The sequence below is a fragment of the Salmo salar genome, chromosome 24 (genome assembly GCF_965601325.2).
Source record: "Salmo salar chromosome 24, fSalSal1, whole genome shotgun sequence".
Taxonomy (NCBI): Eukaryota; Metazoa; Chordata; class Actinopteri; order Salmoniformes; family Salmonidae; genus Salmo; species Salmo salar.
In genome coordinates this window covers 8957987-8974108 of record NC_138314.1, presented here as the reverse complement: position 1 = coordinate 8974108, position 16122 = coordinate 8957987, and the positions used below count along the sequence as shown (strand labels likewise).

The 16122-nt window shown below is 41.3% G+C and overlaps 1 pseudogene; it reads right to left on the bottom strand.

Moving 5' to 3' along the window:
- Nucleotides 1–10230: 10230 nt before the first annotated feature.
- Nucleotides 10231–14297, bottom strand: LOC106584938 (cytochrome P450 2J5-like; annotated as a pseudogene).
- Between the last annotated feature and the right edge of the window lie 1825 nt (nucleotides 14298–16122).

Here is a 16122-nt window from a genome sequence, read left to right as displayed (position 1 = left end):
TATCAATGTATTCTATTTCATTTAACAGGCTCAGCTTTGTGTGCACAACACACTCACAGATCACTTCTCGTTGTGATCAGTATTATAACATACCCATTTGACTTTGTTTGTTTTAGCAGTAATGCCTTCAGGTTTTCATTGTGTTTCCAGACCCCCAGCGGATGTGTAGAAACAAGTGAGATGAAGAGAGGCCTTTGATATTTTAGATGTAGTATATCTTGCTGCTTTATTTTGTGTGTATGACCTGGTTGTGTGTAATTGTGTTTGTGACTGTGTGTGTAGAGACATTAGTCAGACTTGAACTGCGCTATGTCACAACTTCTGTGCAATAGTAGGCTGACTATATTCTCTCCATATGTTTTATCTTGAAACCTGTTTCTCATTTGAGTAGGGCAAACAGTTAATTTGACCCCAGTGTTTCCAAGGAAATACACATTATGACCCTTGTACATGCTTATGATGTCCAACTCTCCAAATTATGCTGCGTTCATGTGCTAGTCTGAACTCCAAAATGTCCGACTTGCCAACTTGTTGAACGTGGCACGTGTATAAGTTAGCAAGTCGGAAACTTCAGCGTTTCCAAGTTTCGATTTGCATGTAAATTAGGCATAAACTTTGGTTGAAAAAAAAACATTTGCCTTAGAATACCGCAGTATGAGTCATAATACCCATAAAACCTAGCGGTCAAATAAGGCAATGGTTCCTATTGTTTTTCCACCAATCATTTTTCCCATAGGGGATTTTAGAAACACAATATTAGGCTATGTTTAGTGTAGGCTTACCCTGGCGTAGCGTCTTGAGAACCGTGTAAATCTCTTGGGCAAGGTGACATAAGTACATTCGCCTGTATTTACCCCTCAAAAATGAAATGCTAATTAACTGCTAATGTGGCTATCATAAAGAACTACAAATGCCAGACAATTCTTCTACAAGTCTCCTACTTGCTGCATAGATTGAAATGTTAATAGATTAATCCTAGGCAGTTTGTAGACCATTCGTAGACTATTTCGTTCACGTATGCTGCAGAGGACACCACAGATGTTTTGGAAAAATCGGTCTTGGTTGGTCCAGTTCTTATCTTGGCGAAACAGTCATGGCCTGCAGCATAATCCTACTTTAATTTCCTCAAATGTTTTTGATAAACCTGTTTTTCGGTGTTAACCAATGATTTATATAGGCAACGTTAGATGACTGATGGAGCGCTGTTTTGACGCCACCGTGCCTCCATCTTGGCACTCCCCCACTATTGTAAAAAATATTTTTTAAGATATAGAATGTCTACATTTGTTTTTGCTACCTTTATTCTATTACAGACACCTTAAATGCAGGGATCGACAACTCCAGTCTGCAGGGGCCGAGTAGGGTCACACTTTCCCCCAGCCTTAGAAAACACAGCTGATTAAGCTAATTGCGTTTTAAACTGAAGATCATGATTAGTTAATTATTGGAGTCAGGAGTGTTAAGTGTGACACCAATAACGCCCCTGAGGACTGGAGTTGCCCATCCCTGCCTTAATGCATACTTTAAAATTATACTGAACAAAAATATAAGACGCAATATGTAAAGTGTTGGTCCCATGTTTCATCAGCTGAAATAAAAGATCCCAGACAGTTTCCATATGCACAAAAAGCTAATTTAAAAAAAATGTTTCGCACAAACTTGTTTACATCCCTGTTAGTGGGCATTTCTCCTTTGCCAAGATAATCAATCTACTTGACAAGTGTGGCATATCAAGAAGCTGATTAAACAGCATGATCATTACACAGGTGCACCTTGTGCTGTGGACAATAAAAGGCCACTAAAATGTGCAGTTTTGTCACAACAATGCCACAGATGTCTCAGGTTTTGAGGGAGCGTGCAAATTGGCATGCTGACTGCAGGAATGTCCACCAGAGCTGTTGCCAGATAATTGATTGTTCATTTCCTTACCATAAGCCGCCTCCGTCATTTTAGAGAATTTGGCAGTACATGTAACCGGCCTCACAACCGCAGACCACGTGTAACTGCTCCACATCCGGCTTCTTCACCTGCGGGATCGTCTAAGACCGGACAGCTGACAAAACTGAAGAGTATTTATGTCTGTAATAAAGCCCTTTTTTTGGGAAAACTAATTCTGATTGGCTGGGCCTGGCTCCCCAGTTGGTAGGCCTATGCCCTCCCAGGCCAACTCATGGCTACACCCCTGCCCAGTCATGTGAAATCCATAGATTAGGGCCTAAAGAATTTATTTCAATTGACTGATTTCCTTGTATGAACTGTAACTCGGTAAAATCTTTGAAATTGTTGCGTTTATGTTTTTGTTCAGTATATATTATGAACTAAACATCACATATGTAAAAACATTTTTCTTTAAGTAGAATTATTTTGAAAGTATTAGTGTTACTGTCCCCATGACAAAAATATTTAAATACGTGCAATTTTGTCTTTGAAACATTTAATTTAAATATTGTAGAATTCCATTAATTCCTAAGGAGGACCGCTTCAGAGGAGTGCCAATATGGCAAGTCATGTCTAGATGGGATACAGCTTTTGTGAAATTGACATACATTTTTTATTTATTTTTACATTTTAGCTAACCCTAACCCTTCTCAAAACCTTATCCTAATTATCATAATCTGCTATGTTAATTCTACTAACCTGCTGTGTAAATTCTCCTAAATCTGCTATGAAAAGTCAATTTTGACAATAGCTGTATCCCTTCTAGACAAAAAACATATGGCAAGTAAGGGTTAAAGTGAGCATATTTTCGAGTTGGATCAGAGTGGTGTAGGTCGAAGATAAGTCTATGAAATGCACAAACAAGAAGATGCTACTGAACGCCTCTGGTGTGATTTTTTTTCCAGGAACTTTTGTGTGTGTGTACTGGGATTGTGTTTGTGTGTCCTATATGCTTTCTCAATCAGTGTGTTTGTCTTTCAGAGGGCTGTTCCAATGCACACATGGGTCTTCTCTACAGATCAAAGCAATGGTGAGTGTGTCCCAGTCTCCATCACACACACAGCCATGGCCGGCCCGCTCATTTGGCAGGATTAGGCGGCAGCCAACGGTGGCAGATTGATGAGGGCGGTATTTTCTGAGCTAAACTGACCAAAACGCACCTCCAACAACACATGAAACCTCATAATTCTGCCCCCCAAAAATGAAATTTTCTCACAACCAGTGGCATAATGGTTTTTTTAGGTGAGCATTGATGCCGCCCTGTCATAAGCAGTGCCCTCTTTGTCAAAGGCAGGGGCGCAAAATATTTTACTTGTCCATTCCCATCGCGCCTCTTCAAGGTGCTGTTGGAGAGACGCATCGCTGTGGAGCTCCACCAAAGTTCTGTAAAAAAATGTATCTAACATAAATAATGTAGGAGATCTAGGATATGGTAGAAAGAGTATGTGGCCTTTTCTGTAGCCTACAGGCTGGAGATAAAATGTATGACAATGTAATGAGGGACACTTTTTACATCATGCACTTTTCTCCGATCAAATAGCCTAACCTAAATGGCGCCCAATCAATTAAAAAAATGCGCTGTCATGTTAACAAACAACATATCCTAAAAACAGGACTGGTCAAAGTAAAATGGACAATATGGAATGGACAATCACAACTGTTGTCCAGGAGTTTCACCCGATTGTCATGATCAGTGGTTTGTATCCGTCATTTTTTGACAAGCTCATCATAGCGAAAAATAAAATACTTCTGCATTTACCGCTGTGTAAACACATTGCAAAGCTCTTGATAACTTATGATAAAGTTGGGTAGCTGATATTCAGAGCTTAAATAGCCAAATTGATCAGTCACAGGAATTAGGACTAAGAAAGCCAATGCAACTGCATGTTTTACAAATGGTAGGCCTACCACACGGATGGGCATTCATAAAATTCCGTTGAGGGCTGACATGGTAGGCTACACCCCAGTAAGCACGAGCCAACGTCTTTTTTTGGTCTTGTCCAGACTGGACGTATGTTTTTTTGTGTTTTACAAACGGTAGGCTTACCACATGCTGTAGATGGGCATTCATACATTTTAAATTCAGCACGGACCGACGGCGACGCTTTTTTTTGGTGCAGTCCAGACCGGCCTTGATTTCCACATCCACAGACATTGGTTTTTGGTCTGGTCTGGACCAAATCTGAACTAATCATAGATGTCTATGTTTGGTTCAGATTTGGTGCGGTCCAGACGGACCTTGATTTCAACGTCCATGGACATAGATTTTTGGTCCGGTGCAGATCTGAACCAATCATAGTTGTCTACTGTATGTTTGATTCAGATTTTGTCCAGTTGGGACCAGCCTTGATTTGGCTCAAACATAGATGTCTATAAATGACGTATTTTCAACTTTCATTGAGAACCAGAAATGAGCCTCATTTCAACATCCGGAAAATACGTATTTTTCAACATCCGCAAAATATATATTTTCAACGTCCAGGAAAATATGTATTTCAAACTTAAAGAAAATACGTCTTTTCACCTTTCATTCAGAACCTAAATCAAACTCAATTTCAACGTCTGAAAAATACGTCTTTTAGACATCTTCTCAACGTCATTTTGCTTACTATTATTGTAGTTTTGTGGGGGCAGCATTTTTTGGTCTCGCCCAGGGAGCGGCAGAACAGCAAGGACCGGACCTGCACACAGCATATATGCATCTAAATCTTATTCAAGTATGTTTTTTTTCAGATTCTCAAGGTTCAACAGCCCGTCCTCGTCCCTCGTACACAGATGACTCCTTGGCCAGAGGCAGTGGCATCATCCCAGGTGACACACACTCATCACTTGTTTGCATTGACAAAGGCATGTCTGTGTTGCCTATGTGAGACGAAGATGACAGTTTCATTGGTGCATTGATTTGTCAGGCAGATTAAACAAGCCATAGCTCAGTTTGCCTCTCCTCTCACTCTCTCTCTCTCTCTTGCTATCCTCTTATCTGATTTTAAGCTTTTAGTTGGAACATTCTCAATGTTTCCCTGGTGGGTTCCATTTCATTTCAGCAAGCTATCATCTCAGATTGTTCTGAAATGGTTTCTGTACTTAGAAACAGATAAGATAAGCATTCCTGAAACATTATTTTGTTGTAAGATCATTTGAAATTAAGCTAATTGATTGAACCCAAATTGGAAATTTAAATTGATAGGATTCATATATTCAATAAATATAGTATCCAACATCCGATTTGTACCACACCTCTTCTAAACAATGATTAAGATGTGAGGAATCCAAACAAATAAATGGTCTAAAGCCACCCACGGACCCCCCAAACCCCACACCAAGCACACCCCAGTGGCCAGTATATAGTATCAGTTCTCTATTTGACAAGTAGTATGGAGCTGCGGCTTGGAGTAATGTATATTCATACTATGTAATGTATTCTCAGTGAATTTGGTGATTCTCCCCCCCCCCCCCCCCCCCATTCAGAGCAATTAGCTATTGAAATCGCTGGCGTTTCCTCCTATTAATTAATGTGAAAGTGCCCAGTTTTGCCCAGTAGATGCTGCTGTTCCTACCACACAGATTTATACATTTTGTTGGTCTCTTGTGTTTATCAAATGTATCCCATCATGACCTTTGCAATTTTGTGTAGAAAACCAATCCTTTTTACATTTTGTGGTCAAGCCAGTCCTCCAGGAAATACATTGTTGCTCCTTCTCTTAGCAACCTAATCGTTCAACCCAACTCTCCTTGAATAGTTCAACAAGTGACAGCTCTCCGAGAGGGCTATACCTATGGTGCAATTCTCATAATAAGCCTAACAATTTGTTGGAGAAATGGGATAATGACTGAAATGTTGTGAAAACCCTCATTAAAATAACACAATTATAAACCATTGCATGCCAGCCAGGTTTTGCAATAAAATTATTAGAAAACATCTCTATGTTATGCATCCGGATTAGTTAGACCGTTAGAGACTATACCATTGAAACCATTATACCTGCTGTAGCCTAATGGTTTGCTTGTTCAATGTTCACCAGGAATGGTCCAACTAATCCAGACCTTTTTTGAAGTGAATAAACCACACACACAGGGGCCGTTTCCTGGACACAGATTAAGCCTAAGGGAATGACAAACTGAATTGCTTTCATGGAGGACTGGCTTGAATTGTGAGGACAAAACCTGATGCTTTAACATTCATTCATGGTGGAAAATGCTAGCAACTTCAATAGCTAATTTCTCCGAACAGGAGAAAACCCCATCACCAAATTCACTGTGAATACATTACATAGTATTAATAAACAATAGTCCAAGCTGCAGCTTCATACTACTTGTCAAACATGGAGAATTGATACTGTACACTGAGAGTACACCTTCCTATTATTGAGTTGCACCCCCCCCCCCCCCTCCCCCTGGGAAACGGTTGAGCATAAAAATACAGCAGGATTGCAGTTCTTGACACAAACCGGTGTGCCTGGCACCTACTACCATACCCCGTTCAAAGGCACTTACATTTTTTGTCTTGCCCATTCACCCTCTGAATGGCACACATAAATAATCTGTCTCAAGGCTTAAAAATACGTCTTTAACTCCCTTCATCTACACTGAAGTGGATTTAACAGGCGACATCAATAAGGGATCAGAGCTTTCACCCGGATTCACCTCATCAGTCTGTCACGGAAAGAGCAGGTGTTCCCGAATGTTTGTTCACTCAGTGTATACTGGCCGTTGGGGTGGTCTTGGTTTGGGGCATCCGTGAGTGGCTTTTGACCCTTTATTTTGAATCCTCATGTCTTAATCATTGTCCAAATTGGATGTTGGATTCTATATTTATTAAATATTATACAAATTCAACAAATTGAAATGGCCAGTATGGGTGCAATCAATTAGCATAATTTCAAATGATCTTACAACAAAATAATGTTGCAGGAATGCATATCTTATTTGTTTCTAACTACAGAAACGATTTCAGAACAATCTGAGCTAGTGGGTGTTGTAATCCTCTTTTTCGTGCTTTTTGAGGTGGAACGACTCTGAAAATAGAAACCTTTAATCAGACAGTTGGCCAGACCCAAGCAGGCTAGAGGTTTGGAAGGCAGCGTGACATTCCTCTAGCCACGGTAATGATCAGTAATAGTTAGATTATGTGAGCCAAGAGGCAGTTCATTTAGCATTACGCTGCTAAGTAACGTCTCTGCACTGTGTGATTCCATGCCAGGATAGGCCAAAAATATTTTTGGCATCTCAAATTGTTCTGGCAAACTTCACATAGAAACTTAATTGGGAGGAAGGATGTTTGACCTACTTTATACATTTGAATCACAATTTGTTTTTGAGAAAATCATGATGAAAGTGACAATTTCAGGCCCTTTTAGACCTATACATGCCTCCTTTAGGGCCCTATGATCCTTGAACTGTACATGATACAGACAACATATTGGTGTCATTCTACACTTAGTGTTTTATTTTTATTTCATTTAATCTTTATTTAACTAGGCAAGTCAGTTAAGAACAAATTGTTATTTACAATGAATGATTACCTCATCTCTGTACCCCACACATACAATTATCTGTAAGGTCCCTAAGTCGAGCAGTTTCAACCACAAAGTCCTGGGAGGTTTTCCAATGCCTCGCAAAGAAAGGCACCTATTGGTAGATGGGTAAAAATAAAATAAAAAAGCAGATGTTGAATATCCTGTTGGGTCTAGGGGGCAGCATTTGCACGTCTGGATAAAAAAAATGTACCCGATTTAATCTGGTTACTAATCCTACCCAGTAACTAGAATATGCATATACTTATTATATATGGATAGAAAACACTCTAAAGTTTCCAAAACTGTTTGAATGGTGTCTGTGAGTATAACAGAACTCATTTGGCAGGCAAAACCCTGAGACATTTTCTGACAGGAAGTGGATACCTGATGTGTTGTATTGACTTTAAACCTATCCCATTGAAAAACACAGGGGTTTAGGAATATTTTGGCACTTCCTATTGCTTCCACTAGATGTCACCAGCCTTTACAAAGTGTTTTGAGTCTTCTGGAGGGAGATCTGACCGAACAAGAGCCATGGAACGGTGATGTCCCATTAGACACCTGGCGCGCTACTTCATGTTGGGTACCCTCGTTCCAATACGTTATAAAAGAGTATGCATTCGTCCACCTTGAATATTATTCATGTTCTGGTTAAAAAAGGCCCTAATGATTTATGCTATACAACGTTTGACATGTTTGAACGAACGGAAATATATTTTTTCCCCTCGTTCATGACGAGAAGTCCGGCTGGCTTACATCATGTGCTAACGAGACGGAGATTTTTGGACATAAATGATGAGCTTTTTTGAACAAAACTACATTCGTTATGGACCTGTGATACCTGGAAGTGACATCTGATGAAGAGAATCAAAGGTAATGGATTATTTACATAGTATTTTCGATTTTAGATCTCCCCAACATGACGTCTAGTCTGTATCGCAACGCGTATTTTTCTGGGCGCAGTGCTCAGATTATTGCAAAGTGTGATTTCCCAGTAAGGTTATTTTTAAATCTGGCAAGTTGATTGCGTTCAAGAGATGTAAATCTATAATTCTTTAAATGACAATATAATATTTTACCAATGTTTTCTAATTTTAATTATTTAATTTCTGATGCTGACTTGACTGCCGGTTATTGGAGGGAAACGATTTCCTCAACATCAATGCCATAGTAAAACGCTGTTTTTGTATATAAATATGAACTTGATAGAACTAAAAATGCATGCATTGTCTAACATAATGTCCTAGGAGTGTCATCTGATGGAGATTGTAAAAGGTTAGTGCATCATTTTAGCTGGTTTTATGGTTTTGGTGACCCTGTCTTTGACTTGACAAAACATTACACACAACTCTTGTAAATGTACTGTCCTAACATACTCTAAATTTATGCTTTCGCCGTAAAACCTTTTTGAAATCGTAAAACGTGGTTAGATTAAGGAGATGTTTATCTTTCAAATGGTGTAACATAGTTGTATTTTTGAAAAATTTGAATTTTGACATTTATTTGGATTCAAATTTGCCGCTCTTGAAATGCACCTGCTGTTGATGGAGTGCACCACGGGTGGCACGCTAGCGTCCCACCTAGCCCCAAGAGGATATCCCTTTGAGTATTGTGAAGTTATTAATTACACTTTGGATGGTGTATCAATACACCCAGTCACTACAAAGATACAGGAATCCTTCCTAACTCAGTTGCCGGAGAAGAAGAAAACCACTCAGCGATTTCACCATGAAGCCTATGGTGACTTTAAAACAGTTACATAGTGTAATGGCTGTGATAGGAGCAAACTGAGGATGGATCAACCAAATTGTAGTTACTCCACAACACTAACCTAATTGACAGTGAAAAGAAGGAAGCCTGTACATGATTAAAACATTCGAAAACATGCGCACTGTTTGCATCAAGGCACTTAAGTAATACTGCAAAGAATGTGGCAAAGCAATTCACTTTTTGTCCTGAATATCTTATGTTTGGGGCGAATCCAATAGAACCATTCTCCATATTTTCAAGAATAGTGGTGGCTGCCTCATGTCACTGTATGGGTATGCTTGTGATCATTTAGGACTGGGGAGTTTTTCAGGATAAAAATGAAACAGAATGGCGCTAAGCACAGACAAAATCCTAGAGGAAAAACCGGTTCAGTCTGGTTTCCACCAGACACTAAGATTAATTCACCTTTCAGCAGAACAATAACCTAAAACACAAGGCCAAATCTACACTGGAGTTGCTTACCAAGAAGATAGTGAATGGCACTTACAGTTTTGACCTAAATCTGCTTGAAAGTCTATGGCAAGACTTGAAAATGGTTGTCTAGCAATGATCAACAACCAACTTGACAAAGCTTGAAGAATTTTTAAAGACTAATGGGCAAATACTGTACAATCCAGGTATGCAAAACTCATAGAGATTTACCTAGAAAGACTCACAGCTGTAATTTCTGCCAAAGGTGATTCTAACATGTATTGACTCAGGGGTGTGAATACTTATGTAAATTATGTAGATTTCTGTATTTCATTTTCAATAAATGTGCAAAAATGTCTAAAAACAACATGCTTTCACTTTCTCATTATAGGGTATTGTGTGTAGATGGGTGAGAGAATATATTTAATACATTTTGAATTCAGGCTGTAACACAACAAAATGTGGAATAAGAATAAAATTGCACCAGAGACTTCTTAAGGTTGTGATGATTGTACATTTACTGATTGACAAACAATGCAAATTACCCAACAGTACTAGGAAAGGAGAGGTTTGAAGTGAATCAGATCAGCTCCAAATTAGCTCTGTCAAATACTAATACATATTGTTTTAGTGGAAGGTCCTGAAGTTATACAAAATTAGATTAATCTAAGGAGTTCAAGTCGTACATCCTTTTGGTTAATGTAAAGAACAAACTTGTACACGTCCTCTTCAAACTGTCTTGTTATAATTAAAGGAGCATGTCCCTCAAAGACCACAAAAGAGGGCTGTTGTCAATATTTGGTCTCAGCTGTGTTTAGCACAGTGTGGCTGCACAGTGTATGGGGAGAGGGGTTCCTACAGGACAGTGGGAAGTTTATCTTGGTCTGCTGTGGATCTTAAAGGGGTGTGGTGTTCTTGTGGCTCCTTCCAGACTCGGCTCCACTCCATCCAGTGAAGAGAAACTAAACTTCTGGAACAGACTGATGAAGAATAGGAATAGTTCTGAACTGGCCAGACCCTCCCCCAGACACACACACTTACCTGAGGAGGAGACATGTATACCTTAGGATTGTTACATGCAGAGAAGATCATGAATGGGTTCCGCCTTCTAAAGTGTCCCTCAGCATCCAGGAAGTGTTGTGGGTTGAAGGTGTCTCCCATTCAGTCTGATCAAACGGCACTGAGTTCAGGTTGGTCATCAACATCGTGCCCTAGAAGCAACATCTCGTAATGAATCATTTGGAAATTGAGCAAGTTGAGGTGATTAAACTGCTTGGAGTAACCCTGGATTGTAATTTGTCATGGTCAAAACATATTGATACAACAGTAGCTAAAATGGGGAGAAGTCTGTCCATAATAAAGCGCTGCTCTGCCTTAATTCAGGATTGGTGTCCCATCCATGGGACGGTTGAGCTAACGTAGGCTAATGTGATTAGCATGAGGTAAGTAACAAGAAAGTGTCCCAGGACATAGACATATCTGATATTGGCAGAAAGCTTAAACTGCACTGTCCAATTTACAGTAGCTATTACAGTGAAATAATACTATGCTATTGTTTGAGGAGAGTGCAGTTTTGAACTTGAAAAGTTATTAATAAACCAATTAGGCACATTTGGCCAGTCTTGATACAACATTTTGAACAGAAATGTAATGGTTCATTGGATGAGTCTAAAACTTTGCACATACACTGCTGCCATCTAGTGGCCAAAATCTAAATTGCACAAGGGCTGGAATAATACATTATGGCCTTTCTCTTGCATTTCAAAGATGATGGTACAAAAAAAATTGAAAAAAGGTTGTTTTTTTCTTTGTATTATCTTTTACCAGATCTAATGTGTTATATTCTCCTACATTCCTTAAACATTTCCACAATCTTCAAAGTGTTTGCTTTGAAATGGTATCAATAATATGCATATCCTTGCTTCAGGGCCTGAGCTACAGGCAGTTAACTTTGGGTATGTCATTTTAGGCGAAAATGGGAAAAAAAAAAGGGGGCGGATGTTTTAACAACACTATCAACAAGGCAGGTCCTAGTGGCCCTAGTTTTGTCGTACCTGGACTACTGTTCAGTCGTGTGGTCAGGTGCCACAAAGAGGGACTTACAATTGGCTCAAAACAGGGCAGTACGGCTGGCCCTTAAAAGTACACGGAGAGCTAACATTAATGATATGCATGTCAATCTCTCATGGCTCAAAGTGGAAGAGAGATTGTCTTCATCACTACTTGTTTTTGTAAGAATAGTTGACAAGCTGAATGTCTGTTTAAACTACTTGTACACAACTCGGACACCCATGCTTACACGACAAGACATTTCACCAGAGGTGAGAACAGACTATGGGAGGCACACAGTTCTACATAGAGCCATGACTACATGGAACTCTATTCCACATCAAGTAACTGATGCAAGCAGTAGAATCAGATATAAAAAAACTGGTAAAAATACACCTTATGGAACAGCGGGGACTGTGAAGAGACACACACAAAGTTACAGACACACACATGCACACAAAAGCGCTAGCACACACACTCTACACACATGTACATTGTAATATTGTTGTATGGTGGTATTATACCTTTTGTATTGTACATTCTGTATTGTAGATATGTAGTGGTGTAATAATGTTATATGATGTACTGTTTTATCTTTTGTTTTATATGTAATTTAAGTGCCTTAATGTGTTTCGACCCCAGGAAGAGTAGCTGCTGCCTTAGTAATAAATAATAATACAAAAACAAACACATGTAAGAACAAACTCCAAAAACGGCCCTACACATAACACAACACATACACACCTTTGGAAGGGCATCCTGGCTCTGTGTATATTGGGCTGGAGGGACAGGCCTATCACTGTCTATCTCAGCCTGGACCTTATCTGTGTGTCACAACAGAGCGCTCAACCAATCAATCAAAATCAATCAATCAGTGGTTCTCAGGACCTTCTCTGTGGAAGAATACCAGCTTCAGTTCTGATAACTGTCAACCTTAGCATAAATCTTAATGAGGGAGACATACACGGAGTATAACAAACATTAGGAACACCTTCCTGAAGTGGATTAACAAGTGACATCAATAAGGGATCATAGCTTTCACCTGGATTCACATGGTCAGTCTGTCATGGAAAGAGCAGGTGTTCTTAATGTTTTGTATAGTCAGTTAAATGCCTATCAGGCGCACCCTGTATGTGTGGGTGTGTGATCATGTAGAGCAGGGTGGTGGAGGTGGTCTCTGTGCCAGGCAGGAACAGGTCCAGAGAACACAGCACCGGGTTGGCCTTAAATTGTGCTGTCGGGGGAGGGGTTCATCATCTCACGATGTGAAGGCCTCAATCCCAAATTAAGGTTTTAAAGGTTGGTGGCACCTTAATTGGGGAGGACGGACTCGTGGTAATGGCTGGAGGGGAATTCGTGGAATGGTGTCAAATACATCACACACGTGGGTTTGATGCCATTCCATGCACTCCATTCCGGCCATTATTATGAGCCGTCCTCCCCTCAGCAGCCTCCTGTGTTTTAGAGGGTCTGCTAAAAGACCCAAATGTAATAATTGGAAGGAAATAGCATCAGAGTAACAGCCTTACATTCTCCATCTTTATGAGGTGTCTATGTATTCTCGCGGTGCGCTGGGATCCAGGTCCCGCCTGTGTCTCTCCACCTCCTCCCCAATGAAAGCCTCTATGGCCTTGCAATGGCTGAAGATGGCATTGTGAGGTCCTGGGAGGGGCTTCATCATGCCAGGGAATGCCTCGTACAGCCACAGGGATAAAACATGGAGCTTCAGTGGGATTGTTTGTCTCACTGAGGAGGGACACCACCTTTATTAAAGGTGTAATCTGTCAGTAAAATTTACGGGCAGAAATAGACTCTTCCTGAGTGGGAGCTGCCCCTGAAAACAAAGAAGACTGATAGTGGCTTATGCCCTCTATGTCTCACTGCTGCTGATGGTGTCCTACTGCTGGTGTCCTACCTGTTGATGTCCTACTGCTGGTGTCCTACCTGTTGATGTCCTACTGCTGGTGTCCTACCTGTTGATGTCCTACTGCTGGTGTCCTACTGTTGATGTCCGACCTGTTGATGTCCTACTGCTGGTGGCCTACCTGTTGATGTCCTACTGCTGGTGTCCTACTGTTGATGTCCTACCTGTTGATGTCCTACTGCTGGTGTCCTACTGTTGATGTCCTACCTGTTGATGTCCTACTGCTGGTGTCCTACCTGTTAATGTCCTACTGCTGGTGTCCTACTGTTGATGTCCTACTGCTGGTGTCCTACCTGCTGGTGTCCTACTGCTGGTGTCCTACCTGTTGATGTCCTACTGCTGGTGTCCTACTGCTGGTGTCCTACTGCTGCCGTCCTATCTGGTGGGGTCCTACCCGCTAGTGCCCTACTGTTACTGTTCTGCTGCTGGTGTCCTACCTGGTGGGGTCCTACCTGCTAGTGTCCTACTGTTACTGTTCTACTGATGTTGTCCAACCTGTTGGGGTCCTACCTGGTCAGGTCCTACTGCTAGTGTCCTACTGTTAGTGTGCTACTGATGGTGTCTTACTGCTCGTGCCCAACCTGAGTCCATAGGGATCCCACTATCAGCATGGCCTCAGATAGGTAGTTTAGCAGGGTCTGGAAGCTGTGGTGGCTGTAGTCACTGCGCCTCCCAAACTCCAGCCGATATTAGACATAGCAGTAGTTCAGGAGAGACACAGGGCCAAAAGGCTCACCTGGGAAGAAAGAGAAGGGAGATTGTAATAAAAAGTAAACGTCAGCTCACTGCTACTTCCAACTGTTATCTGTTGTTGAAACTTGGAAATACAAGTTTGTCAAACAGCATTCATATTTAATTACCAGAACCAACTCATGTCAGAAGTTATTGATGTCAGCGATGAGGAGGAAGAGGAAAACAAGTCCAGATTCACCTGAAGATCATAGCGCCACATCAAGTTCCACTAACTATTAGTCATGTATCAGCTCAACTAAGTCCACAGTGGACTTTCACTGTTTACTTTTAGGGCTGACTGACGCAACCTGACTGTTACTCCATCCATCAAATACATTTCAGTTACCAAAGCCTCTAGATGGGAGTGTGGCACTATACATTGTATTGCCTTTGTAAGGTAGGAGCAGGTAGGGAGTGACAGTCTGAATTCAAGAGTCTTCACATAATAATGATTAGAGCTTTTCCAGATCCTAAAGCAATGGAACTCACCTCATATGTGTAACACCCACCTGGATGATGACTCTGTGCTCGGAAGCTCACCCCACATCAGCTATCTTTACAGTCATAGCTATATAACAGCTATAGCTGTTATGTCACATTCATTGAGAACGCTATTCATTGACTACAGCTCAGTGTTCAACACCATAGTGCCCTCGAAGCTCATCACTAAGCTAAGGACCCTGGGACTAAACACCTCCCTATGCAACTGGATCCTGGAGTTCTAGACGGGCCGCCCCCAGGTGGTAAGGGTAGGTAACAACACGTCCGCCACACTGATCCTCAACAAGGAGTGCGTGCTCAGTCTCCTCCTGTACTCCCTGTTCACTCATGACTGCATGGCCAGGCACGACTCCAACACCATCATTAAGTTTAACGATGTCACAACAGTGGTAGGCCTGATCACCGACAACGATGAGACAGCCTATAGGGAGGAGGCCAGAGACCTGACCGTGTGGTGCAAGGACAACAATCTCTCCCTCAACGTGATCAAGATAAAGGAGATGATTGTGGACTACAGGAAAAGGAGGGCTGAGCACGCCCCCATTCTCATCGACGGGGCTGTAGTGGAGCAGGTTGAGAGCTTCAAGTTCCTTGGTACCCACATCACCAACAAACTAACATGGTCCAAGCACACCAAGATAGTCGTGAAGAGGGCACGACAAAACCTATTCCCCCTCAGGAGACTGAAAAGATTTGACATGGGTCATCAGATCCTCAAAATGTTTTACAGCTGCACCTTCGACAGCATCCGGACGGGTTGCATCACTGCCTGGTATGGCAACTGCTCGGCCTCCGACCGCAAGGCACTACAGAGGGTAGCGCGTACGGCCCAGTACATCACCGGGGCCAAGCTTCCTGCCATCCAGGACCTCTATACCAGGCGGTGTCAGAGGAATTCCCTAAAAATTGTCAATGACTCCAGCCACCCTAGTCATAGACTGTTCTCAGTCTAAGTCTAGGTCCAAGATGCTTCTAAACAGCTTCTACCCCCAAGCCATAACACTCCTGAACATCTAATGAAATTGCTACCCAGACTATTTGCAATTCCCCCCCCCCCCGCCTCCTATGCTGCTGCTACTCTCTGTTATTTTCTATGCATATTCACTTTAATAACTCTACCTACATGTACATATTACCTCAATTACCTCGACACCGGTGCCCCCACACATTGACTCAGTACTGGTACCCCCTGTATATAAGCCTCGCTATTGTTATTTTACTGCTGCTCTTTAATTATTTGTTACTTTTATCTTTTACTTATTTAGGTATTTTCTTAAAACT